Source organism: Cupressus sempervirens, chromosome 7, assembly GCF_028749045.1.
Source record: "Cupressus sempervirens isolate cs-2001-9-10 chromosome 7, ASM2874904v1, whole genome shotgun sequence".
Classification (NCBI taxonomy): Eukaryota; Viridiplantae; Streptophyta; class Pinopsida; order Cupressales; family Cupressaceae; genus Cupressus; species Cupressus sempervirens.
In genome coordinates this window covers 683408798-683436297 of record NC_143124.1, presented here as the reverse complement: position 1 = coordinate 683436297, position 27500 = coordinate 683408798, and the positions used below count along the sequence as shown (strand labels likewise).

At 48.3% G+C, this 27500-nt stretch overlaps 1 non-coding gene and 1 pseudogene across 1 annotated transcript; both read left to right on the top strand.

Moving 5' to 3' along the window:
* Positions 1 to 25069: 25069 nt before the first annotated feature.
* LOC149548542 (18S ribosomal RNA) lies at positions 25070 to 26576 on the top strand (annotated as a pseudogene).
* Positions 26577 to 27282: 706 nt separating this feature from the next.
* Positions 27283 to 27436, top strand: LOC149548541 (5.8S ribosomal RNA). The gene has a single exon (XR_016355020.1). It is a non-coding gene; the product is annotated as a 5.8S ribosomal RNA (ribosomal RNA).
* The last annotated feature ends 64 nt before the right edge of the window (positions 27437 to 27500 follow it).

Sequence of the window (27500 nt, the reverse complement as noted above, 5' to 3'; positions counted from 1 at the left end):
GGAGATGACCTCCGAAACTTTTGGATTGGACCCCTCAAGGTGAAATTCATCCAGTTGATCGGATGAGCTCGATGACCATTTCACTCCCTTAGCTCCATGAATTCAAATCCCATCTAGCTGCTGTGAAGCCATCCTGATTTTGCTATGTGAGGGCTCTCTCCCCAGAGTCGTTCTCTTTGCAACAACTTCTTTGGCAAAAAAAATTTGGAATGGTTCGGCAGCGGTTGTCGTTCCAATGGTGCCGTTGTGGTGGTTGCCTGGGCAGCGATCTGAAGGGCGAGCCATCATCTAGCAGTTGGGCTGCGCATCACGGGTGACAAGGGAGCCTTTGTAATCGAAAGCTCCCCGTGACCATTCGATGAGAAGAGCCATTGCTTGTGTGAGCAAGGATGAATGCAGCCTCAGATTCCAAATAAAATCAACGACATTGGATCTATATATAAGAGTGGAATGAAGCAGTAGCCCATTTGCTATGCGTGGCTCCCCAAAGTTGCTTGTCTTTCTCACTCCGGGGCAGAAAAATCTCCCAAGTGCCACATTTCGAGCAGGTGGGGCTTTGTGAAAATTTCCGCAAGGGCGAAAAAATCTCCCAAGTGCCAAATTCCCAGCGGGTGGGGTTTGCAATTTCCGCCAGGGCGAAAAAATCTCTCGAGTGCCAAATTTTGGGCGGGAGGGAGGGGTTTTGTAGAAATTTCTGCCAGGGCAGAAAAATATCCCGAGTGCCAAATTTCGGGTGAGGGGTTTTTTAGAATTTCCACGAGGGGTAAAAAAATCTCTCGAGTCCCAAATTCTGAGCTGGTGGGGTTTGCGATTTTTGAAAGGGTGAAAAAATCTCCCGAGTGCCGAATTCCCCGCGGGTGGGGTTTTGTGATTTCTGCAAGTGCGAAAAATTTTTCCATGTGGGTCGGGTTTGCAATTTTTGTGAGGGCGGAAAAATCTTCCAAGTCCAAATTCTGGGCAGGCGGGGTTTCGTAATTTCCAAGTGCCAAATTCTGAGCAGGTGGGGTTTGTAAATTCTGCGAGGGAGGAAAAAACTTCCAAGTCCAAATTTCGAGCGGTTGGGGTTTGTAAATTTTTGTGAGGGTAGAAAAATTTTCCAACTGCAAATTTCAGGCAGGTCCCCGGGTTTTGTAATTTTTGCGAGGGCAGACGACTCATTTACGTGATCCAAAACCGGTCAACTTATTTATTTGGTTAACGCCCAAAGTTTTGAACTTAAATCGAGTTGGCTACCCCGACTCGAATTACCTCCAAATTTTTCGCACAACCCATGTCACCATGCTCGACTTGATTCTAAGTGCCCTGAGTCATGTACGTGGTCCAAAAGAGGTCAACCTTTTTTTTTTGGGGGGTTAATGCCCAAAGTTTTCAACTCGAACCGTGTCGGCAACCCCAACACGAATCGCCCCAATTACCCGAACCCCGACTCGAATCGCGTCGAGCCTTAACTGCCTCCAATTTTTTTGCACGACTCATGTCACCATGCTCGACATGATTCTAAGTGCACCGAGTCATGTGCGTGATCCATAGGCGATCAACTCTTTTTTTGGGTTAACGCCCAAAGTTTTCAACCCAAATTGTGTCGGTGACCCCGACTCGTATCGCCTCGAGCCTTAACCGCCTCCAGTTTTTTCACAGGACTCATGTCACCGTGCTCAACTTGGTGCCCTGAGTCATGTACGTGATCCAAAAGTGGTTAACTTCTTCCTTCTTTGGTTAACACCCAAAGATTTCAACCCGAAGATTATAAAATTGTGTAGCTAACATTGGTTTTTGTGAGAGATGGGTACAAAAGAACTTCCCGATCGATATGCAGGAGTTCCCTAAGATCGCCTCTATGCCAACTCGATCGGGACAATATTGGGAATGGTTCGATAGCAGTTTTCATTCCAATGTGTCATCGGGATGTCTTGGAACGCGGCCTTTGAAGGGCGAGCTCGCATCTAGCACTTGGATTGTGCGTCGTCACAAGTGAATGGGGAGATCTCTCTATGAACGGCGGCATGCAGATTGCAAGAGAAAATTGACTTAGTAGTCAGAGCATTGGCCTCGGCCCATTGTGACGGCCTTGCAATTTCTCTATAATTGCAACCTATGTTTGCGCAGTAGCAGAGTTTGCATTTTAGATTGGCCTTTATTCTTGACAGTTCGAAGTACTCTCACCAAGTCAGCAAGTCGCCATGCTGGCCGAGCCGATCTTCCCGAGCCATGCTGGCTGAGCCGATCTGGGCGAGCCATTCTGGCCGGGCCGATCTGGGTGAGCTCCAAAAATGATGTCGTGGATGGCTGTTTGGTCACATTTTTCATTGAATTTGATTTTTAAGGTTTTTGTCCCCGCTATCGCAAATTTCTAATGCAGAGTGAGCCTCGCACTAATAGCTTATATAGGAGAGGTTGTTGCCGTGAGCCTCTCCCATGCCCCTTTCATTGATTCAACATTGGTGTCTAGGAGGATTGGATTGTTGGGTTTTCAAACGGTGTATGCTGATGTTGAATGAATGAAAGGGGCATGAAGCGATCTCAGTGCTTTTCCTCGGCTCTCCTTTAGATCATGTTTTCCGATGACTCAATTTTGGAAAAGGTGAGGCAGTGGTTGCCGATCCATGGCGTGTCTTTTTGGTGATTTTAAAACTTGATCTAAACGTGAGCCCTTGTCTAGCACTCCGGCGTTGCTTGGTATAATGGCAATTTTCTATGGGTGCTCGGCACTCTATCAATTTTGTCATGGTGTACTTATCGCTGCTACATGGGAGCTTTAATATCGAAAGCTCTCGACGAAAAATGGTGGCCGAGCCATGCTGGCCGACCTGATCTGGCTTAGCCATTTTTGTCGACCCGATCTGGCTCTTCTTTCTCACTCCATCGGCACAAATTTGAGAGTTGTTCGACAATGGTTGTCATTCCAATGTGTCATTGCAGTGATCTGGAGAGCGATGCTAAGGGCGGGAGCTTGCGTCTAGCATTTGGGGATGTTTGTGCAAGAGAGCAGGGGAGCCTATCTTATCAGAACCTCTCTGTGGCCTTTGAATATAGACCCAGTGCCGACGATATCGATGGATACGAGCCTTGGATTCTAAAATTGTTCAGCTAACATTGGTTTTTGTGAGAGATGGGTACAAAAGCACTTCCTGATCAATTCTAGGGAGCTCCCTAAGATTGCCTCTGTGCCAACTCGATCGGCACAACATTAGGAATGGTTCGACAGTGGTTGTCATTCCAATGTGTCATTGGGATGTCTTGGAACGCGACGTTTCAAGGGTGAGATCGCGTCTAGCACTTGGATTGTGTGTCGTCACAAGTGAATGGGGAGGTCTCTCTATGAACGGCGGCATGGTGATTGCAAGAGAAAATTGACTTAGTAGTCGGAACATTGGCCTCGGGCCATTGTGACGGCCTTGCAATTTCTCTATAATTACAACCTATGTTTGCACAGTAGCAGAGTTTGCATGTAAGATTGGCCTTTGTTCTTGACAGTTCCAGGAGATGACCTCTGAAACTTTTGGATTGGGCCCCTCAAGGTTAAATTCATCCAGGTTATCGGATGAGCTCGATGACCATTTCACTCCCTTAGCTCCATGAATTCAAATCCCATCCAGCTGTCGTGAAGCCATCCTAATTTTGCTATGCGAGGGCTCTCTCCCCAGAGTCGTTCTCTTTGCAACAAATTCTTTGGAAAAAAAATTTCAAAATGGTTCGGCAGCGGTTGTCGTTCCAATGGTGCCGTTGTGTTGGTTGCCTGGGCAGCGATCTGAAGGGCGAGCCATCGTCTAGCAGTTGGGCTGCGCATCACGGGTGACAAGGGAGCCTTTGTAATCGAAAGCTCCCCATGACCATTCGATGAGAAGAGCCATTGCTTGTGTGAGCAAGGATGAATGCAGCCTCAAATTCCAAATGAAATCAACGACATTGGATCTATATATAAGAGAGGAATGAAGCAGTAGCCCATTTGCTATGCGCGGCTCCCCAAAGTTGCTTGTCTTTCTCACTCCGGGGCAAAAAAATCTCCCAAGTGCCACATTCCGGGCGGGTGGGGCTTTGTGAAAATTTCTGCAAGGGCGAAAAAATCTCCCAAGTGCCAAATTCCCGGCGGGTGGGGTTTGCAATTTCCGCCAGGGCGGAAAAATCTCTCGAGTGCCAAATTCCGGGCAGGAGGGAGGGGTTTTGTAGAAATTTCTGCGAAGGCAGAAAAATATCCCGAGTGCCAAATTTCGGGTGAGTGGGGTTTTGTAGAATTTCCATGAGGGGGAAAAAAATCTCCTGAGTCCCAAATTTTGAGCTGGTGGGGTTTGCGATTTTCAGAAGGGCGAAAAAATCTCCCGAGTGCCGAATTCCCCGCGGGTGGGGTTTTGTGATTTTTGCAAGTGAGAAAAAAGTTTTCCATGTGGGTCGGGTTTGCAATTTCTGTGAGGGCAGAAAAATCTTCTAAGTCCAAATTCTGGGCAGGCGGGGTTTCGTAATTTCCAAGTGCCAAATTCCGAGCAGGTGGGGTTTGTAAATTCTGCGAGGGAGGAAAAAACTTCCAAGTCCAAATTTTGAGCGGGTGGGGTTTGTAAATTTTCATGAGGGCAGAAAAATCTTCCGACTGCAAATTCCAGGTGGGTCCCTGGGTTTTGTAATTTTTGCGAGGGTAGATGACTCATGTACGTGATCCAAAATCGGTCAACTTATTTATTTGGTTAACGCCCAAAGTTTTGAACTCAAATCGAGTTGGCTACCCCGACTCGAATCGCCTCCGAATTTTTTGCACAACCCATGTCACCGTGCTTGACTTGATTCTAAGTGCCCCGAGTCATGTACATGGTCCAAAAGAGGTCAACCTTTTTTTTTTTGGGGGTTAATGCCCAAATTTTTCAACTCGAACCGTGTCGGCAACCCCGACACGAATCGCCCCAATTACCCGAACCCCGACTTGAATCGCGTTGAGCCTTAACCGCCTCCAATTTTTTTGCACGACTCATGTCACTGTGCTCAACATGATTCTAAGTGCACCGAGTCATGTGTGTGACCCAAAGGTGATCAACTCTCTTTTTGGGTTAACGCCCAAAGTTTTCAACCCAAATTGTGTCGGCGACCCCGACTCGTATCGCCTCGAGCCTTAACTGCCTCCAGTTTTTTTGCAGGACTCATGTCACCATGCTCGACTTGGTGCCCTGAGTCATGTACGTGATCCAAAAGTGGTTAACTTCTTCCTTCTTTGGTTAACACCCAAAGATTTCAACCCGAATCGTGTCAGCAACCCCAACTCAAATTGCCTCGAGCCTTAATCGCCTGCAATTTTTTCAAACCACTCATGTCACCGTGCTTGACTTGATTCTATGCGCCCCGAGTCATGTACGTGATCCAAAAGCGATTAACTCTTTTTCTGGCTAATGGCCAAATTTTTCGAATCGACTCAGCTACCCCAACTCGAATTGCCTCGAGTCTTAACCGCCTCCATTTTTTTTTTCGCTCAACTCATGTAATCGCACTTGCCTTGATTCTGAGTGGCCGAGTCACTTACGTGATCCAAAATCGGGTAACTTTTTCTTTTTTCTTTTTTTTGTCAAGTCCCAAAGTTTTGAACTTGAATAGAGTCGGATACCTCGACTCGAGTCGTCTCCAAATTTTTCACACGACTCATGTCACCGTGCTTGACTTGATTCTAAGTGCCCCGAGCCGTGTACATGATCCAAAAGCGGTTAACTTTTTCTTTTTGGTTAACGCCCAAAGTTTTCAACCCGACCCGCCTCGGCAACCTCGACTCAAAGCGCCTCGAGCCTTAATGGCCTCCAATGTTTTTGCACGACTCATGCCACCGTCGACTTTTCGCTCGAATCATGTCACCCAGGGCACCTCGATGCTACGTGACCCGAGCCCTGTGCGCGATCCAAAACCGGGTAACATTTTTTTTGAACTCCCAAAATTCATTCTTTTTTGCCTTACGAGGCCTATCATGATCTCTTTTTATAAAGAAAATTCTCAAATTGGATCGTTTCGGCTACCCTATCTCGAATCTGGCTAGCTAGGCATAATGCCTCGAGTCGACTCGGCAATACGTGAACTAAAACTTGTGCGTGATCCAAAAGCGGGTAACTTGTTTTTTTTTTTTTTTTTTTGTAATGCCCAAAATTTAGTGCTTTTCGCTGTACAGGGCCTCCCATGATTTTTTTTGTTTTTTTTTTTTTTTTCCCCTCGTTGACCCACTCTGGCGACCCGGTCGGGTCGCCCGAGGCTGGGGCGACGGAGATGGGTTGACTTAGTTGGGTGACCCAAGTTGCGTTGACCCAGGCGTGCGATCCTGGCTGGGGACAGCAAGTCATATCTATAAGTTTGCTTGCCAATTTTGCTAGCCAGGTCGGATCACCAAGTCATCTAACCGTGTGGTCTTTGCCAAATAGAGAATTGACTCTTTAAGTCCACTCATAGCTCGTCAAGCCGGCTCACCAAGATGACTTACCATCTCGCCTCACTAGGTTGCCCCACCAGGTCGCCTCTTCTTTAAGACCGCTCACCATGTCGGCTCCCTAAGTCACCTCACCGAGTTGACTATTTAGGTTGCCTCACCAAGTCGACCCCTTAAGTTCGCTCACCAAGTCAGCTCCCTAAGTCAGCTGACCAAGTCGAATCACCTAGTCATTTTACCACCTTGCCCTAGCAGGTGTGCTCGCCAAGTTGCCCCACCGAGTTGCTTCTCTAAGTCCACTCACCATGTCAGCTCACCAAGTCAGTTTTTCAAGTACGTTTCCAAGTCAACTCTTTAAGTTCGCTCACCAGGTCAGCCTGCCCAAGTTGCCTCCATAAGTTCGTTCGCCAAGTCGGCCCACCCAAGTCGCATCAGCGGGCTAACTCGCCGAGTCACCTCATGAAGTTGACTCTTAAAGTGCACTCACCAAGTCAGCTCACCAAGTTGACTCACCATCTCGCCTTGATAAGTTGGCTTGTCGAGTTACCCCACCAAGTCATCACCTCTTTAAGCCCGCTCACTGTGTCAGCTCGTCAGGTCGGCTCACCAAGTCGACTAATCAAGTAGGCCCACCAAGTTGCCTCAAGGATAGCTCCTCACCATGAGTCGCCTCACCATGTTGACTCAATGAGTCGCCTCACCATGTTGACTCTTTGAGCCCGCTCACCAAGTCGCCTCACCAAGTCGACTCGAGTACGTTACCAAGTCGACTCTTTAAGTTTGCTCGCTAGGTCGACTCGCCAAGTCAGCTCACCATGTCATCTCAACGAACCAACTCGTCGAGTCGCCTCACCACGTCGGCTCTGTAATACCACTCGCCAAGTCACCCCACCAACTCGCCCCGTTAGGCCCACTCACCATATCGCCCTGTTAGGCCCACTCTCACCAAGTGGACTCTTTAAGTCTGCTCATAAAGTCGAGCCACCAAGTACTCTCACCAAGTTGACTCTTTAAGTCCTTTCATCAAGTCACCCCACCAAGTAATCTCACCAAGTCAACTCTTTAGGTCCATTCATAGAGTCACCCCACCAAGTCGACCCTTCAAGTGCGTTCATCAAGTCACCCCACCAAGTCGACTCTTTAAGTTCATTCATCAAGTCACCCTGCCAGGTCAGCCCACAAATTACTCTCACCAAGTTGACTCTTTAAGTTCATTCATAAAGTCACCCCGCCAGGTCGGCCCACCAAGTGGACTCTTTAAGTTCGTTCATGAAGTCACTCTGCCAAGTCGGCCCACCAGGTTGACTCTTTAAGTTCGTTCATCAAGTCACCCTTCCAGGTTAGCCCACCAACTACTCTCACCAAGTCGACTCTTTAAGTTTGCTCACCAAGTCACCCCGCCAGGTCGGCCCACCAAGTACTCTCACCAGGTCGACTCTTTAGGTTTGTTCATCAGGTCACCCCACCGAGTACTCTCACCAAGTCGACTCTTTAAGTTCGTTCATCAAGTCGCCCCACCAGGTCGGCCCACCAAGTACTCTCACCAAGTCGACTGTTTAAGTTCGGTCATCAACTCACCTCGCCAGGTCGGCCCACCAAGTACTCTCACAAAGTTGACTCTTTAGGTTCGTTCATCAATTCACCCCGCCAACTCGGCCCACCAAGTTCTCTCACCAGGTTGACTCTTTAAGTTCGTTCATCAAGTCACCCCGCCAGTTTTACCCACCAAGTACTCTCACAAAGTCGACTCTCTAAGTTCGTTCATCAGGTCACCCTGCCAGGTCAGCCCACCATGTAGTCTCACCAAGTCACCCCGCTAGTTTGACCCACCAAGTTGACTCTTTAAGTTCGTTCATCAAGTCACCCGACCAAGTCGGCCCACCAAGTCGACTCTTTAAGTCTGTTCATCAAGTCACGTGACCAGGTCAGCCCACCGAGTACTCTCACCAAGTCGACTCTTTAAGTTTGTTCATCAAGTCACCCGGCCAGGTCGGCCCACCAAGTCACCAAGTACTCTCACCAAGTTGACTCTCTAAGTTTGTTCATCAAGTCACCCTGCCAGGTCAGCCCACCAAGTCAAATCTTTAAGTCCATTCATCAAGTCACCCCACCAAGTACTCTAACCAAGTCGATTCTTCAAGTGCGTTCATCAAGTCACCCGACCAACAACTCTCACCAAGTCGACTCTTTAACTATGTTCATCAAGTCACCCAACCAAGAACTCTCACCACATCAACTCTTTAGGTCCGTTCATAAAGTCACCCCACCAAGTCGACCCTTCAAGCGCGTTCATCAAGTCACCCCACCAAGTACTCTCACAAATTCGACTCTTTAAGTCTTTTCATCAAGTCACCACACCAAGTACTCTCACCAAGTCAACTCTTTAGGATCGTTCATCAAGTCACCTCGCCAAGTTGACCCTTGAAGTCCATTCATCAAGTCACCCCACCAAGTACTCCCACCAAGTCGACTCTTTAAGTCAGTTCACGAAGTCACCCAACCAGGTCGGCCCACCAAGCACTCTCACCAAGTTGACTCTCTAAGTTTGTTCATCAGGTCACCCCACCGAGTACTCTCACCAAGTCAACTCTTTAGGTCCGTTCATCAAGTCACCCCACAAAGTTGACCCTTTAAGTTCGTTCATCAAGTCACCCCACCAAGTTGACTCTTTAAGTCCTTTCATCAAGTCACCCCACCAAGCCGACTCTTTAAGTCCGTTCATCAAGTCACCAGAACAACTACTCTCACCAAGTCGACTCTATAAGTTCGTTCATCAAGTCGACCCACCAAGTACTCCCACCAAGTCGACTCTTTAAGTTCGTTCATCAATTCACCCCGCCAAGTACTCTCACCAAGTCAACTCTTTAGGTCCGTTCATCAAGTCACCCCGCCAAGTCGACCCTTTAAGTCTGTTCATCAAGTCGCCTCACCAAGTTGCTTCTCTAAGCCCACTCACCATGTCAGCTCACCAAGTCAGTTGTTCAAGTACGTTGCCAAGTCAACTCTTTAAATTCGCTCACCAGGTCAGCCCGCCCAAGTCGCCTCTTTAAGTTTGTTCACCAAGTCGGCCCGCCCAAGTCGCATCAGCAGGCTAACTCGCCGAGTCACCTCACGAAGTTGACTCTTTAAGTGTGCTCACCAAGTCAGCTCACCAAGTTGACTAACAATCTCGCCGTGATAAGTTGGCTTGCCGAGTTACCCCACCAAGTCATTGCCTCTTTAAGCCCGCTCACCGTGTCAGATCATAAGGTCGGCTCACCAAGTCGACTAATCAAGTAGGCCCACCAAGTCGCCTCAAGGATAGCTCCTCACCATGAGTCACCTCACCATGTTGACTCAATGAGTCACCTCACCATGTTGACTCTTTGAGCCCGCTCGCCAGGTCGCCTCACCAAGTTGACTCGAGTATGTTGCCAAGTCGACTCTTTAAGTTTGCTCGCCAGGTCGACTAACCAAGTCAGCTCACCATGTCATCTCAACGAACCAACTCGCCGAGTTGCCTCACCACGTCGGCTCTCTAATACCACTCACCAAGTTTCCCCACCAACTCACCCTATTAGGCCCACTCACCACATCGCCCCGTTAGGCCCACTCTCACCAAGTGGACTCTTTAAGTCTTCTCATAAAGTCGAGCCACCAAGTACTCTCACCAAGTTGACTCTTTAAGTCCTTTCATCAAGTCACCCCACCAAGTACTCTCACCAAGTCAACTCTTTAGGTCCGTTCATAGAGTCACCCCACCAAGTCGACCCTTCAAGTGCGTTCATCAAGTCACCCCACCAAGTCGACTCTTTAAGTTCATTCATCAAGTCACCCCGCCAGGTCAGCCCACAAATTACTCTCACCAAGTCGACTCCTTAAGTTTGTTCATCAAGTCACCCTGCCAGGTCGGCCCACCAAGTGGACTCTTTAAGTTCGTTCATGAAGTCACTCTGCCAAGTCGGCCCACCAAGTCGACTCTTTAAGTTCGTTCATCAAGTCACCCTGCCAGGTCAGCCCACCAACTACTCTCACCATGTCGACTCTTTAAGTTTGCTCACCAAGTCACCCCGCCAGGTCGGCCCACCAAGTACTCTCACCAGGTTGACTCTTTAGGTTTGTTCATCAGGTTACCCCACTGAGTACTCTCACCAAGTTGACTCTTTAAGTTTGTTCATCAAGTCGCCCCGCCAGGTCGGCCCACCAAGTACTCTCACCAAGTTGACCCTTTAAGTTCGGTCATCAACTCACCCCGCCAGGTCGGCCCACCAAGTACTCTCACAAAGTCGACTCTTTAGGTTCGTTCATCAATTCACCCCGCCAGCTTGGCCCACCAAGTTCTCTCACCATGTTGACTCTTTAGGTTCGTTCATCAAGTCACCCCGCCAGTTCGACCCACCAAGTACTCTCACAAAGTCAACTCTCTAAGTTCGTTCATCAAGTCACCCTGCCAGGTCAGCCCACCAAGTACTCTCACCAAGTCACCCCACTAGTTCGATCCACCAAGTCGACTCTTTAAGTTTGTTCATCAAGTCACCCAGCCAAGTCGGCCCACCATGTCGACTCTTTAAGTCCGTTCATCAAGTCACATGACCAGGTCAGCCCACCGAGTACTCTCACCAAGTCGACTCTTTAAGTTTGTTCATCAAGTCACCCGACCAGGTCGGCCCACCAAGTCACCAAGTACTCTCAACAAGTCAACTCTCTAAGTCCGTTCATCAAGTCACCCCGCCAGGTTGGCCCACCAAGTTGAATCTTTAAGTCCATTCATCAAGTCACCCCACAAAGTACTCTAACCAAGTCGATTCTTCAAGTGCATTCATCAAGTCACCCGACCAACTACTCTCACCAAGTCGACTCTTTAACTATGTTCATCAAGTCACCCCACCAAGCACTCTCACCACATCAACTCTTCAGGTCCATTCATAAAGTCACCCCACGAAGTCGATCCTTCAAGTGCATTCATCAAGTCACCCCACCAAGTACTCTCACCAATTCGACTCTTTAAGTCTTTTCATCAAGTCACCACACCAAGTACTCTCACCAAGTCAACTCTTTAGGACCGTTCATCAAGTCACCTTGCCAAGTCGACCCTTGAAGTCCGTTCATCAAGTCACCCCACCAAGTACTCCCACCAAGTCGACTCTTTAAGTCAGTTCACGAAGTCACCCAACCAGGTCGGCCGACCAAGGACTCTCACCAAGTCGACTCTCTAAGTCTGTTCATCAGGTCATCCCACCGAGTACTCTCACCAAGTCAACTCTTTAGGTCTGTTCATCATGTCACCCCGCCAAGTCGACTCTATAAGTCTGTTCATCAAGTCGGCCCACCAAGTCGACTCTTTAAGTCCGTTCATCAGTTCACCCCGCCAAGTACTCTCACCAAGTCAACTCTTTAGGTCCGTTCATCAAGTCACCCCGCCAAGTTGACCCTTTAAGTATGTTCATCAAGTCGCCCTACCAAGTACTCTCACCAAGTCGACCCTTTAAGTCCTTTCATCAAGTCACCCCACCAAGTCGACTCTTCAAGTCCGTTTCTCAAGTCACCAGAACAAGTACTCTAACCAAGTCGACTCTTTAAGTCCATCCATAAAGTCACCCCACCAGGTCGGCCCACCAAGTACTCCCACGAAGCCGACTCTTTATGTTCATTCATCAGTTCACCCTGCCAAGTACTCTCACCAAGCTGACTCTTTAAGTCTGCTCATCAAGTCAAGCCACCAGGTACTCTCACCAAGTCGACTCTTTGAATCCGTTCATCAAGTTGCCCCACCAAGTACTCTAACCACGTTGATTCTTCAAGTGCGTTCATCAAGTCACCCCCCCAAATACTCTCACCAAGTCGACTCTTTAAGTCCTTTCATCGAGTCACCCCACCAAGTACTCTCACCAAGTCAACTCTTTAGGTCCGTTCATAGAGTCACCCCACCAAGTCGACCCTTCAAGTGCGTTCATCAAGTCACCCCGCCAGGTCGGGCCACCAAGTCGAATCTCTAAGTCCGTTCATCAAGTCACTGTCCCGATCTGGCTGAGCCATTCTGGCTGAGCCATGCTGGCCGAGCCGATCTAGGCGAGCCATTATGGCTGACCCAATCTGGCTGAGCTGTTCTGGCCGAGCCATGCTGGCCGAGCCGATCTGGGCGAGCCATTCTGGCTGACCCGATCTGGGCGAGCCGTTCTGGGTGAGCCGATCTAGGCGAGCCGTTCTGGCCGAGCCATGCTGGCTGAGCCTATCTGGCCAAGCCGATCTGGGCGAGCCATGCTGGCCGACCCGATCTGGGTGAGCCATTCTAGCTGACCCGATCTGGCCGAGCTCCAAAAATGGTGTTGTGGATGGCTGTTTGGTCACATTTTTCGTTGAATTGGATTTTTAAGGGAGTTGTCCGTGCTATCGCAGATTTTTAATGTAGAGTGAGCCTCGCACTAATAGCTTATATAGGAGAGGTTGTTGCCGCGAGCCTCTCCCATGCCCCTTTCATTGATTCAACATTGGTGTCTAGGCGGATCGGATTGTTGGATTTTCAAACGGTGTATGCTGATGTTGAATCAATGTTAAGGGCATGAAGCAATCTCAATACTTTTCCTCGGCTCTCCTTTAGATCATGTATTCTGATGACTCAATTTTGGAAAAGGTGAGGCAGCGGTTGCCGATCCATGGCGTGTGTTTTTGGTGATTTTAAAACTTAATCTAAACGTGAGCCCTTGTCTAGCACTTCGATGTTGCTTGGTATAATGGCAATTTGCTATGGGTGCTCGGTGCTCTAGCAATTTTTCATGGTGTACTTATCGCGGCTACATGGGAGCTTTAATATCGAAAGCTCTCGGCAAAAAGTGGTGGTCGAGCCATGCTGGATGACCCGATCTGGCTTAGCCATTTTCGTCGACCTGATCTGGCTCTTCTTTCTCACTCCATCAGCACAAATTTGGGAGTTGTTCAACAATGGTTGTCGTTCCAATGTGTCATTGCGGTGATTTGGAGAGCGATGCTAAGGGTGGGAGCTTGCATCTAGCATTTGGGGATGTTTTTGCAAGAGAGCAGGGGAGCTTCTCTTATCGGAACCTCTCCGTGTCCTTTGAATATAGACCCAGTGCCAACGATATCGATGGATACGAATCTTGGATTATAAAATTGTTTATCTAACATTGGTTTTTGTGAGAGATGGTTATGAAAGCACTTCTCGATCGATACGTGAGAGTTCCCTAAGATCACCTCTGTGCCAACTCGATTGGCACAACATTGGGAATGGTTCGACAGCAGTTGTCATTCCAATGTGTCATCGGGATGTCTTGGAACGCGGCCTTTCAAGGGCGAGCTCGCGTCTGGCACTTGGATTGTGCATCATCACAAGTGAATGGGGAGATCTCTCTATGAACGGCGGCATGGCGATTGTAAGAGAAAATTGACTTAGTAGTCAGAGCATTGGCCTCGGCCAATTGTGACGGCCTTGCAATTTCTCTATAATTGCAACCTATGTTTGTGCAGTAGTAGAGTTTGCATGTTAGATTGGCCTTTGTTCTTGACAGTTCAAAGTACTCTCACCAATTCAGCAAGTCACCATGCTGGCAGAGCCGATTTGGCCAAGCCATGCTGACTGAGCCGATCTGGGCAAGCCATTCTGGCCGAGCCGATCTGGGCGAGCTCCAAAAACGGTGTCGTGGATGGCTGTTTGGTCACATTTTTCATTGAATTGGATTTTTAAGGGAGTTTTCCGCGCTATCACAGATTTCTAATGCAGAGCGAGCCTCGCACTAATAGCTTATATAGGAGAGGTTGTTGCCGCAAGCCTCTCCCATGCCCCTTTCATTGATTCAACATTGGTGTCTAGGCAGATTGGATTGTTGGGTTTTCAAACGGTGTATGCTGATGTTGAATGAATAAAAGGGGCATGAAGTGATCTCAGTGCTTTTCCTCGGCTCTCCTTTAGATCATGTTTTCCGATTACTCAATTTTGGAAAAGGTGAGGCAGCGGTTGCCGATCCATGGCGTGTGTTTTTGGTGGTTTTAAAACTTGATCTAAACGTGAGCCCTTGTCTAGCACTCTGGCGTTGCTTGGTATAATGGCAATTTTCTATGGGTGCTTGGTGCTCTAGCAATTTATCATGGTGTACTTATCACGGCTACATGGGAGCTTTAATATAAAAAGCTCTTGGCAAAAAATGGTGGCCGAGCCATGCTGGCCGACCCGATCTGGCTTAGCCATTTTCGTCGACCCGATCTGGCTCTTCTTTCTCACTCCATTGGCACAAATTTGGGAGTTGTTCGACAGCGGTTGTCATTCCAATGTGTCATTGCAGTGATCTGGAGAGCGATGCTAAGGGCGGGAGCTTGCGTCTAGCATTTGGGGATGTTTGTGCAAGCGATCAGGGGAGCTTCTCTTATCGAAACCTCTCTGTGGCCTTTGAATATAGACCCAGTGCTGACGATATCGATGGATACGAGCTTTGGATTATAAAATTGTCTAGCTAACATTGGTTTTTGTGAGAGATGGGTACGAAAGAACTTCTCGATTGATACGCGAGAGTTCCCTAAGATTGCCTCTGTGCCAACTCGATCGGCACAACATTGGGAATGGTTTGACAGCGGTTGTCATTCCAATGTGTCATCGGGATGTCTTGGAATGCGGCCTTTGAAGGGCGAGCTCGCGTCTAGCACTTGGATTGTGCATCTTCACAAGTGAATGGGGAGATCTCTCTATGAACGGCGGCATGACGATTGCAAGAGAAAATTGACTTAGTAGTCGGAGCATTGGCCTCGGGCCATTGTGACGGCCTTGCAATTTCTCTATAATTGCAACCTATGTTTGCGCAGTAGCAGAGTTTGCATTTTAGATTGGCCTTTGTTCTTGACAGTTTGAAGTACACTCACCAAGTCAGCAAGTCACCATGCTAGCCGAGCCGATCTTCCTGAGCCATGCTGGCTGAGCCGATCTGGGCGAGCCATTCTGGTCGGGCCGATCTGGGCAAGCTCCAAAAACAATGTCGTGGATGGCTGTTTGGTCACATTTTTCATTGAATTTGATTTTTATGGTTTTTGTCCCTGCTATCGTAGATTTCTAATGCAGAGTGAGCCTCGCACTAATAGCTTATATAGGAGAGGTTGTTGCTGCGAGCCTCTCCCATGCCCCTTTCATTGATTCAACATTGGTGTCTAGGAGGATCGGATTGTTGGGTTTTCAAACGATGTATGCTGATGTTGAATGAATGAAAGGGGCATGAAGCGATCTCAGTGCTTTTCCTCAGCTCTCCTTTAGATCATGTTTTCCGATGACTCAATTTTGAAAAAGGTGAGGCAGTGGTTGCCGATCCATGGCGTGTCTTTTTGGTGATTTTAAAACTTTATCTAAACGTGAGCCCTTGTCTAGCACTCCGGCATTGCTTGGTATAATGGAAATTTTCTATGGGTGCTCGGCGCTCTTGCAATTTTGTCATGGTGTACTTATCGCTGCTACATGGGAACTTTAATATCGAAAGCTCTCGACAAAAAATGGTGGCCGAGCCATGCTGGCTGACTTGATCTAGCTTAGCCATTTTTGTCGACCCGATCTGGCTCTTCTTTCTCACTCCATCGGCACAAATTTGAGAGTTGTTCGACAACGGTTGTCATTCCAATGTGTCATTGCAGTGATCTGGAGAGCGATGCTAAGGGCGGGAGCTTGCGTCTAGCATTTGGGGATGTTTGTGCAAGAGAGCAGGGGAGCCTGTCTTATTAGAACCTCTTCGTGGCCTTTGAATATAGACCCAGTGCTGACGATATCGATGGATACGAGCCTTGGATTCTAAAATTGTTCAGCTAACATTGGTTTTTGTGAGAGATGGGTACAAAAGCACTTCACGATCGATTCGAGGGAGCTCCCTAAGATTGCCTCTGTGCCAACTTGATCGGCACAACATTGGGAATGGTTCGACAGTGGTTGTCATTCCAATGTGTCATTGGGATGTCTTGGAATGCGGCATTTCAAGGGTGAGATCGCGTCTAGCACTTGGATTGTGTGTAGTCACAAGTGAATGGGGAGATCTCTCTGTGAACGGCGGCATGGTGATTGCAAGAGAAAATTGACTTAGTAGTCGGAGCATTGGCCTCGGGCCATTGTGACGGCCTTGCAATTTCTCTATAATTACAACCTATGTTTGCACAGTAGCAGAGTTTGCATGTAAGATTGGCCTTTGTTCTTGACAGTTCCAGGAGATGACCTCCGGAACTTTTGGATTGGGCCCCTCAAGGTGAAATTCATCCAGTTGATCGGATGAGCTCGATGACCATTTCACTCCCTTAGCTCCATGAATTCAAATCCCATCCAGCTGTCGTGAAGCCATTATGATTTTGCTATGCGAGGGCTCTCTCCCCAGAGTCGTTCTCTTTGCAACAACTTCTTTGGCAAAAAAATTTTGGAATGGTTCGGCAGCGGTTGTCGTTCCAATGGTGCCATTGTGGTGGTTTCCTGGGCAGTGATCTAAAGGGCGAGCCATCGTCTAGCAGTTGGGCTGTACATCACGGGTGACAAGGGAGCCTTTGTAATCGAAAGCTCCCCGTGACCATTCGATGAGAAGAGCCATTGCTTGTGTGAGCAAGGACGAATGCAGCCTCAGATTCCAAACAAAATCAACGACATCGGATCTATATATAAGAGCGAAATGAAGCAGTAGCCCATTTGCTATGCACGGCTCCCCAAAGTTGCTTGTCTTTCTCACTCCATTGGCACAAATTCGGGAGTTGTTCGACAGCGGTTGTCATTCCAATGTGTCATTGCGGCGATCTGGAGAGCGATGCTAAGGGCGGGAGCTTGTGTCTAGCATTTGGGATGTTTGTGCGAGCGAGCAGGGGAGCTTCTCTTATCAGAACCTCTCCGTGGCCTTTGAATATATAGACCCAGTGCCAATGATATCAATGGATACAAGCCTTGGATTCTAAATTTGTTCACAGCTAAGATTGGTTTTTGTGAGAGATGGGTACAAAAGCACATCCCGATTGCTATGCGGGAGCTCCCTAAGGTCACCTCTGTGCCAACTCGATCGGCACAACATTGGGAATGGTTCGATAGCGGTTGTCGTTCCAATGTGTCATCGGGGGATGTCTTGGAAAGTGGCCTGGCCTTTCAAGGGCGAGCTCGCGTCTATCACTTGGATTGTGCATCGCGTCGCAAGTGAATGGGGAGATCTCTCTGTGAATGGTGACATGGTGATTGCAAGAGAAAATTAACTTAGTCGGAGCATTGGCCTCGGGCCACTGTGATGGCTTGGCAATTTCTCTTTAATTGCAACCTATGTTTGCACAGTAGCAGAGTTTGCAAGTAAGATGGTCCTTGTTCTTGAGAGTTCCAGGAGATGACCTCTGGAACTTTTGGATTGGACCCCTTCAAGGTGAAATTCATCCAGTTGATCGGATGAGCTCGATGACCATTTCAGTCCCTTGGCTCCATGAATTCACATCTCCTAACCGATGACAATCTTTTGCTCCTTAGATGACCTCATAATAAATTGGGTCGTGGATGGCTGTTTGGTCAGAATTTTCAACGATTTGGATTTTTATGGTGGATGTCGGCGTGTTCGCTAATTTCTAATGCAGAGCGAGCCTCGCACTGATAGCTTATAGAGGAGAGGTTGTTGCCGCAAACCTCTCCCGTGCCCCTCTCATTAATTCAATGGCGGTGTCAAGGCGGATGGAAATGTCAGATTTTAAAATGGTGGACGCCGACGTTGAATCAATTGGAGGGGCATGAAGCCCACTCTCGAGTTTCTATTCCTTGACTCTCCTTTAGATCATGTTTTCTTGTCACTCAGCTAGCGCAATTTTGAAAAGCAGTTGGGTTGCGCGTCATGAGTGACAAGGGATCTATATATAAGAGCGGAATGAAGCAGCAGCCCATTTGCGATGTGCGGCTCCCCAAAGTTACTATTCTTTCTCACTCCATCGGAAAAAATTTGGGAGTTGTTCGACAATAGTCGTCGTTCCAATGGTTTCATTGCGGAGAAATTTGTTCACAACTAAGATTGGTTTTTGTGAGAGATGGGTATGAAAGCACATCCCGATTGCTACAGGGGAGCTCCCTAAGGTTGCCTCTGTGCCAACTTGATCGTCACAACATTGGGAATGGTTCGACAGTAGTTGTCGTTCCAATGTGTCATCGGGGGATGTCTTGGAAAGTGGTCTTTCTTTGAAGGGCAAGCTCGCGTCTAGCACTTGGGTTGTGCATCGCTGCACAAGTGAATGGGGGATGTCTTGGAAAGTGGTCTTTCTTTCAAGGGTGAGCTCACGTCTAGCACTTGGATTATGTGTCGCATCACAAGTGAATGGGGAGATCTCTCTGTGAATGGCGGCATGGTGATTGCAAGAGAAAATTGACTTAGTCGGAGCCAATGGCCTCGAGCCATTGTGACGGCCTCACAATTTCTCTTTAATTGCAACCTATGTTTGCGCAGTAGCAGAGTTTGCATGTAAGATGGGCCTTGTTCTCGAGAGTTCCAGGAGATGACCTCCAGAACTTTTGGATTGGGCCCCTTCAAGGTGAAATTCATCCAGTTGATTGGATGAGCTCGATGACCATTTCAGTCCCTCGGCTCTATGAACTCACATCTCCTAACCGATGACAATCTTTTGCTCCTCTGCCGACCTCATAAAAAATTGGGTCGTGAATGGCTATTTGGTAGGAATTTTAAAGGATTTGGATTTTTAAGGTGGATGTCGGTGTGTTCACTAATTTCTAATGCAGAGCGAGCCTCGCACTAATAGCTTAAATAGGAGAGGTGGTTGCCGTGAGCCTCTCCCGTGCCCCCCTCATTGATTCAATGCCACTGTTAGGGCGGATGGATATGTCTGATTTTGAAATGGTGGACACCGACGTTGAATCAATTAGAGGGGCATGAAGCCCACCCTCGAGGGTGCTATTGCTGGACTCTCCTTTAGATCATGTTTTCTTGTCACTCAGCTGGCGCAATTTTGAAAAAAGGTTTGGCAGTGGTTGCCAGCCCCTCACCGCGTCTACTTGGTGATTTTAAAACTCGATCTAAAACAGGAGCCGTCATCTAGCACCTCCGTCCGGTGTTGCTCGGGTATTGCACAAACTTTTGCCATCGGCGCAAATCCCCCAATGAATGTCTACATGCTTGGACCCTCTCTTAGATCACCTTCTTCGATCACTCGACTGACGCAACTACGGAAGAGACTTGGCAGCGGTTGCCATTCTACACCGCGTCTGTTCAGCAATTTCAAAGTTGATCTAATGGCGAGCCCTTGTCTATAGCCATGAGGTGGGTACTTTGCACTCTAGCAAAATTTTTTGTGAGCCTATTGTGGCTACAATGGGAGAGGTGGTTGCTGCGAGCCTCTCCCGTGCCCAGCTCATTGATTCAACTCTGCTGTCAGGGTGGATGGATATGTCAGATTTTGAAACGGTGGACGTTGATGTTGAATCAATTAGAAGGGCATGAAGCCCACCTTCGAGGGTGCTATTCTTGGACTCTCATTTAGATCATGTTTTCTTGTCACTCAGCTGGCGCAATTTTGGAAAAAGGTTTGCAGCGGTTGCCATCCCTTACCGTGTCTTCTTTGTGATTTTAAAACTCGATCTAAAATGGGAGCCCTCATCTAGCACCTCCGTCCGGTGTTGTTCGGGTATTGTATAAATTTTTGCCATCGGCGCGATTACCCCAATGAATGCCTTACGCTTGGACCCTCTCTTAGATCACCTTTTTCGATCACTTGACTGACGCAATTACGAAAGAGACTTGGCAGCGGTTGCCATTCTACACCGCATCTGTTCTGCGATTTTGAAGTTGATCTAATGGCGAGCCATTGTCTCTAGCCATGAGGTGGGTGCTTGGCACTCTAGCAAAATTTTTTTGCGTGTCTATCATGGCTACAATGGGAGAGGTGGTTGCCATGGTTACAATGGGAGAGGTGGTTTCCGCGAGCCTCTCCCGTGCCCCCCTCATTGATTCAATGCCGCTGTCAAGGCGGATGGATATGTCAGATTTTGAAACGGTGGACGCCGACATTGAATCAATTAGAGGGGCATGAAGCCCACCCTCGTGGGTGCTATACCTGGACTCTCCTTTAGATCATGTTTTCTTGTCACTCAACTACCGCAATTTTGGAAAAAGGTTTGGCAGCAGTTGCCAGCCCTCACCGCGTCTACTTGGTGATTTTAAAACATGATCTAAAATGGGAGCCCTTGTCTAGCACCTCCGTCCGGTGTTGCTTGGGTATTGCATAAATTTATGCCATCGGCGCGAATCCCCCCAACGAATGCCTATGCTTGGACCCTCTCTTAGATCACCTTCTTCGATCACTCGACCAACGCAATTACGGAAGAGACTTGGCAGCGGTTGCCATTCTACACCGCATCTGTTCTGCGATTTTGAAGTTGATCTAATGGCGAGCCCTTGTCTATAGCCATGAGGTGGGTGCTTTGGCGCTCTAGAAAATTTTTTTGCATTCCTATCATGGCTACAATGGGAGAGGTGGTTGCCGTGAGCCTCTCCCGTGCCCCCCTCATTGATTCAACGCCACTGTCAGGGCGGATGGATATGTCAGATTTTGAAACGGTGGACGCTGGCATTGAATCAATTAGAGGGGAATGAAGCCCACCCTCGAGGGTGCTATTCCTGGACTCTCCTTTAGATCATGTTTTCTTGTCACTGAGCTGGCACAATTTTGGAAAAAGGTTTGGCAGCGGTTGCCAGACCTCACCGCCTCTACTTGGTGATTTTGAAACTCGATCTAAAACGCGAGCCCTCATCTAGCACCTCCGTCCGGTGTTGCTCGGGTATTGCATAAATTTATGCCATCGGCGCAAATCCCCCAATGAATGCCTATGCTTCGACCCTCTCTTAGATCGCCTTCTTTGATCACTCAACCGATGCAATTGCGGAAGAGACTTGGCAGCGGTTGCTATTCTACACCGCGTCTGTTCTATGATTTCAAAGTTGATCTAATGGCGAGCCCTTGTCTCTAGCCATGAGGTAGGTGCTTGGTGCTCTAGCAAAATTTTTTGCGAGCCTATCGCGGCTACAATGGGAGAGGTGGTTGCCGCGAGCCTCTCCCATGCCCCCCTCATTGATTCAATGTCGCTGTCAGGGCAGATGGATATGTCAGATTTTGAAACGGTGGACGCCGACGTTGAATCAATTAGAGGGGCGTAAAGCCCACCCTCGAGGGTGTTGTTCCTGGACTGTCCTTTGGATCATGTTTTCTAGTCACTCAGCTGGCGCAATTTTGGAAAAAGTTTTGGCAGTGGTTGCCAGCCCTCACTGCATCTTCTTGGTGATTTTGAAACTCGATCTAAAATGGGAGCCCTCGTCTAGCACCTCCGTCCAGTGTTGCTCGGGTATTGCATAAATTTTTGCCATCGGTGCAAATCCCCCAACGAATTCTTACGCTTGGACCCTCTCTTAGATCGCCTTCTTCGATCACTCGTCTGACGCCATTACGAAAGAGACTTGGCAGTGGTTGCCATTCTAAACCATGTCTGTTCTGCAATTTCGAAGTTGATCTAATGGCAAGCCCTTGTCTCTAGCCATGAGGTGGGTGCTTGGTGCTCTAGATAAAAATTTTGTGGGCCTATCACAGCTACAATGGGGGAGGTGGTTGTCGCGAGCCTCTCCCGTGCCCCCCTCATTGATTCAATGTCGCTGTCATGGTGGATGGATATGTCAAATTTTGATACGGTGGATGCCGACGTTGAATCAATTAGAGGGGCGTGAAGCCCACCCTCGAGGGTGCTATTCCTGGACTCTCCTTTAGATCATGTTTTCTAGTCACTCAGCTGGCACAATTTCGGAAAAAGGTTTGGCAGCGGTTCCCAGCCCTCACCGCGTCTACTTGGTGATTTCGAAACTCGATCTAAAATGGGAGCCCTCATCTAGCAACTCCATCCAGTGTTGCTTGGGTATTGCATAAATTTATGCCATCAGCGCGAATCCCCCAACGAATGCCTACACTTGGACCCTCTCTTAGATCACCTTCTTCGATCACTCGACCGACGCAATTACGGAAGAGACTTGGCAGCGGTTGCCATTCTACACTGCGTCTGTTCTGCAATTTCGAAGTTGATCTAATAGCGAGCCCTTGTCTATAGCCCTGAGGTGGTTGCTTGGCACTCTAGCAAAATTTTTTGCATGCCTATCATGGATACAATGGGGGAGGTGGTTACCGTGAGCCTCTCCCGTGCCCCCCTCATTGATTCAATTCCGCTGTCATGGTGGATGGATATGTCAGATTTTGAAACGGTGGACGCCGACGTTGAATCAATTAGAGGGGCGTGAAGCCCACCCTCGAGGGTGCTATTCCTGGACTGTCCTTTGGATCATGTTTTCTAGTCACTTAGCTGGCACAATTTCGGGAAAAGGTTTGGTAGCGGTTGCTAGCCCTCACCGTGTCTTCTTAGTGATTTTAAAACTCGATCTAAAACTGGAGCCCTCATCTAGTGGCTCTGTGCCAACTTGATCGGCATAACATTGGGAAATGGTTTGACAGCGGTTTTCATTCCAATGTGTCATCGGGGGATGCCTTGGAAAGTGGCCTTTCAAGGGCGAGCTCGTGTCTAGCACTTGGATTGTACGTCGCGTCACAAGTGAATGGGGAGATCTCTCTCTGAATGGCGGCATGGTGATTGCAAGAGAAAATTGACTTAGTCGGAGCATTGGCCTCGGGCCATTGTGACAGCCTTGCAATTTCTCTTTAATTGCAACCTATGTTTATGCAGTAGCAGAGTTTGCATGTAAGATGGGCCTTGTTTTTGAGAGTTCCAGGAGATGACCTCCAAAACTTTTGGATTGGGCCCCTTAAAGGTGAAATTCATCCAGCTGATCGGATGAAGCTCGATGTGCTTGTATCTATTCCGAGACGGTAATGATGGTCATTACTCTATGGCGTTGAGTATTATCCCATTCGGTAATCACAATGGTGGAGCTGGTGGGAAGTACTTGTCACTTTGTTTTGTGGGATATACCCTATATGTAGGTGTCTGCATGGCTTGCAACACACTGCACATTTGGTGTTCGATTCTAAGATGCGCTTGTTGCTGAGTGTGTATGGAGTTGTATCTTTTAGCCAAGAGCTTTGTCTCATTGGCACATTCTATCATTGCATTTTTATCCTGCCTGGACGGCAAGAAGGACAGAGATGGTTGCACGAGTGCATTGCTCGACGTCCCTAATTTCATCAAGGGTCCACTCTCCACCCTAAGTTTTTGCCGATCAGTAGAGTCTTGGGATTGAGAGGGGGGCCGGCGAAAGGTTTGGTTGCTGCATAATTTATTCGCTAGTGTGTTCTTGGTGTGTGCTCACCTCTTCGCTATCTCATCCTACAGAAGTGCATGGCACTGTCGTGACAACCTTTGTGGTTTGGGCCAGTAGAAGCGTAGAGTATTACCGATAATTTTTGTTTGGATGCGGAAACTCTCCATGCCCTGTCTTGCCCTGTGCAATCCAAATGGCTGCGGCTCATGGGATCTGCGGGAGATACTCTTCTTCAGTTCCCCCCTAAAGAGAGCGTTCAGTGTTTGCATTGTGTGGACAAAAAGCCCAAGGTGTTTCATCTCTCTCTTCAGATGCAAAATTCTGGGAGGGCTTGTCGAAGTATGGCTGTTTGTATGGGGTGCACCAAAAAGCATGTAGGGGGCATATGCCTGGGAAATGGTTGTCTCTGAGTGTCCTTACTCGGTCGCATGTGCAGTGTACATCTTTACATTATGACCTTGCTGTGAGCACTTGTGATTCAAGCATTTTGGGGGAATGGGTTTCGTACAAGATGTTCTTCTCAGGCTCCTGCGAACCAGAGCGCTCGTCTTTGCAATGCTCTAACAAGTGCAGGCCCAACGTGTCTGTCTAGGGGAAGAAATCGCACGAATGCTTTTTGCCAAGATGTGGGTGCTCGCGGGTGGTTCCCTCGTGGTGCCAGTTCTTTGGTATGTGCATGTGCATGAGATTGAAGCTTGTCTGACAATGCTAGTGTGAGTGTTCAACCGTAGGAACTTTTTTGTACCTGCGCTGGCAGATCATGTGTCACGAGGAACAGTTAGTGAGGCTGTGCTAGGAAAGGAGATATTTGCCAGAGGTTAGACATGTCCGTGTATATGGTCGGGCTCTCATCACATTTTTATACACGATGCCCTTGAGCGGCCTTATAATTGAGGTGGTCGCGTGCATAGTGATGCCCCAGCCAATCGCATAACCAGCCATGTTTTCGACTCGCACGACCCTTCACCCTTCAGCACGGTGGTCTCCTTTGGCACTTCGGCAACCAGCTCTTCATCATGGGAAAACGTTTGTTGCGATCGAGAAGGATTTTGTCTCTGTCGATGCACCTCAATAGGCGTGTAGGTGGCATATGCCTGGGAAATGGATGTCTCTGAGTGGCCTTACAATTGAGGTGGCTACGTGCGCGGTGCATCTCGTACAGACTCAAGGCTTCTTTTCGAGTAGTGGTGACAACGAGTTCGAGGGTAAAGCATTTCGTACAGGTTGTTCTTCCCAGGTGCCTATGAACTGAGGCTCCCTGTTCGGCCCTCTCCGGTCGACGATGGGACACTTTCCTCTTGTGTGAAATCTTTGAGTGTTGCGAGTCCTACATGTGCTATGAACGTCATTCTTGTTGCTTGTGTGGCAGATTATGTTTGGATGCATGACGGAGCAAATGCAAATTTTGGTTTCCCATCACGGTGGGCATCCCTTGGCTGTAGCAGGTCGTGGGGGTCCCCTCATTGTTAGAAGCTACCTGGTCAATCCTGCTAGTAGTCATATGCTTGTCTCAAAGATTAAGCCATGCATGTCTAAGTATGAACTATTTCAGACTGTGAAACTGCGGATGGCTCATTAAATCAGTGATAGTTTCTTTGATGGTACTTTGCTACTCAGATAACCATAGTAATTCTAGAGCTAATACATGCACCAAATCAAGACTCTTGGAAGGGATGCATTTATTAGATAAAAGGCCGGTGCGGGCTCGCCTGCTATTTTGGTGATTCATGATAACTCGACGGATCGCATGGCCTTTGTGCTGGCGACGCTTCATTCAAATTTCTGCCCTATCAACTTTCGATGGTAGGATAGAGGCCTACCATGGTGGTGATGGGTGACAGAGAATTAGGGTTTGATTTCAGAGAGGGAGCCTGAGAAATGGCTACCACATCCAAGGAAGGCAACAGGCGCACAAATTAGCCAATCCTGACACGGGGAGGTAGTGACAATAAATAATAATATTGGGCTCATCGAGTCTAGTAATTGGAATGAGTACAATCTAAATCCCTTAACAAGGATCCATTGGAGGGCAAGTCTGGTGCCAACAGCTGTGGTAATTCCAGCTCCAATAGCGTATATTTAAGTTGTTGCAGTTAAAAAGCTCGTAGTTGGACCTTGGGTCGTCACGGTCGGTCTGCCTTCTGGGTGTGCACTAGCCCTCACATCCCTTTTGTCGGTGATGTGTTCCTAGCCTTAATTGGCTGGGTCGTAGTTCTGGCACCGTTACTTTGAAAAAATTAGAGTGCTCAAAGCAAGCCTATGCTTTGAATACATTAGCATGGAATAACGTGATAGGAGTCTGGTCCTGTTTCGTTGGCCTTTGGGACCGAAGTAATGATTAATAGGGACTGTCGGGGGCATTCGTATTTCATTGTCAGAGGTGAAATTTTTAGATTTATGGAAGACGAACCACTGCAAAAGCATTTGCCAAGGATGTTTTCATTAATCAATAACAAAAGTTGGGGGCTCGAAGATGATCAGATACCGTCCTAGTCTCAACCATAAACGATGCCAACCAGGGATCGGCGGATGTTGCTCTAAGGACTCCGCCAGCACCTTCTAAGAAATCAGAGTGTTTGGGTTCCAGGGGGAGTATGGTCGCAAGGCTGAAACTTAAAGGAATTGATGGAAGGGCACCACCACAAGTGGAGCCTGTGGCTTAATTTGACTCAACACGGGGAAACTTACTAGGTCCAGACATAGTAAGGATTGACAGATTGAGAGCTCTTTCTTGATTCTATGGGTGGTGGTGCATGGCCATTCTTAGTTGGTGGAGTGATTTGTCTGGTTAATTCTATTAACGAACAAGACCTCAGCCTGCTAACTAGCTACCGATTGAATGATCTGATGAAGTGTTCGGATCGTGCCAACGACGGCGGTTCTTGTCGGCAACATCACGAGAAGTTCACTGAACCTTATCAGTTAGAGGAAGCAGAAGTTGTAACAAGGTTACCGTAGGTGAACCTGCAATAGGATCATTATCGGTTTGAGACCCTAAATCGTGTAGGGGATGGAGCTAGCCTCCTCCTCGCCCCCGAAATCTTGGCGACCTGCGGACACTCGGCCCTTCAGCGATGTGCTGGATGGCCAAGCTACGAGTCCAATGCCGTCGAGGTTGACGGTCACATCGAATGCCCGTGATCGAAAGCATGGATTCCCCGCGGGGCAAAGAAGAGACTCAGATGCAATCTGTATTAGGATCGGTGCCCTCGAACGATGTCCACGTTGGAGTGAGAGGTCTCTGCTCGATTCCAGTTCAGAGGGGGTCCGGGCCTCATCCCCCATTGAGATTTCATGGTCCGACTGCGTGTGCGGCACTCTGCCAGGGATTCGTCATTTTAATGGCTGCAATTCGAGACTGTCGCAACCCCCTGTTCCCTTGCCCAGGTGTGTTGACTCATCGCTTAGAGTGTTCTGTGATTAGGATGGGTGCACTCACTTGATTTTTGGGGTAGGGGCCCCGTTCGTTGACACGGCTCTCCCATGCGTCGCCTCCCACCTTTGTGAGGTGATGGGGCAGGGACACACCACAACATTCCTCGTCACACCCATTGGGTGCTCGAGGTTCGAGATGTGTCAACACCCAACACACAGGTGCATCGCGCACCTTAGAAATCCAAAGAATGAAGCGCGAGCCAGCACCTTGCATGCTTGGGTCACTAAAAGACAAAAATAAAACAAAATCATGACTCTCGGGAATGGATATCTTGGCTCTCGCCATGATGAATAATGTAGCAAAATGTGATACTTAGTGTGAATTGTAGAATCTCGTAAATCATCAAGTCTTTGAATGCAAGTTGCACCCGAGGCCTCGACCAAGGGCACGTCTGCTTGGGCATCGCACTACAAAATTTTTCCCTCCCCAGCGAGGAGCGGAGATGGCCGTCTGCATCCACAAGTGGTGC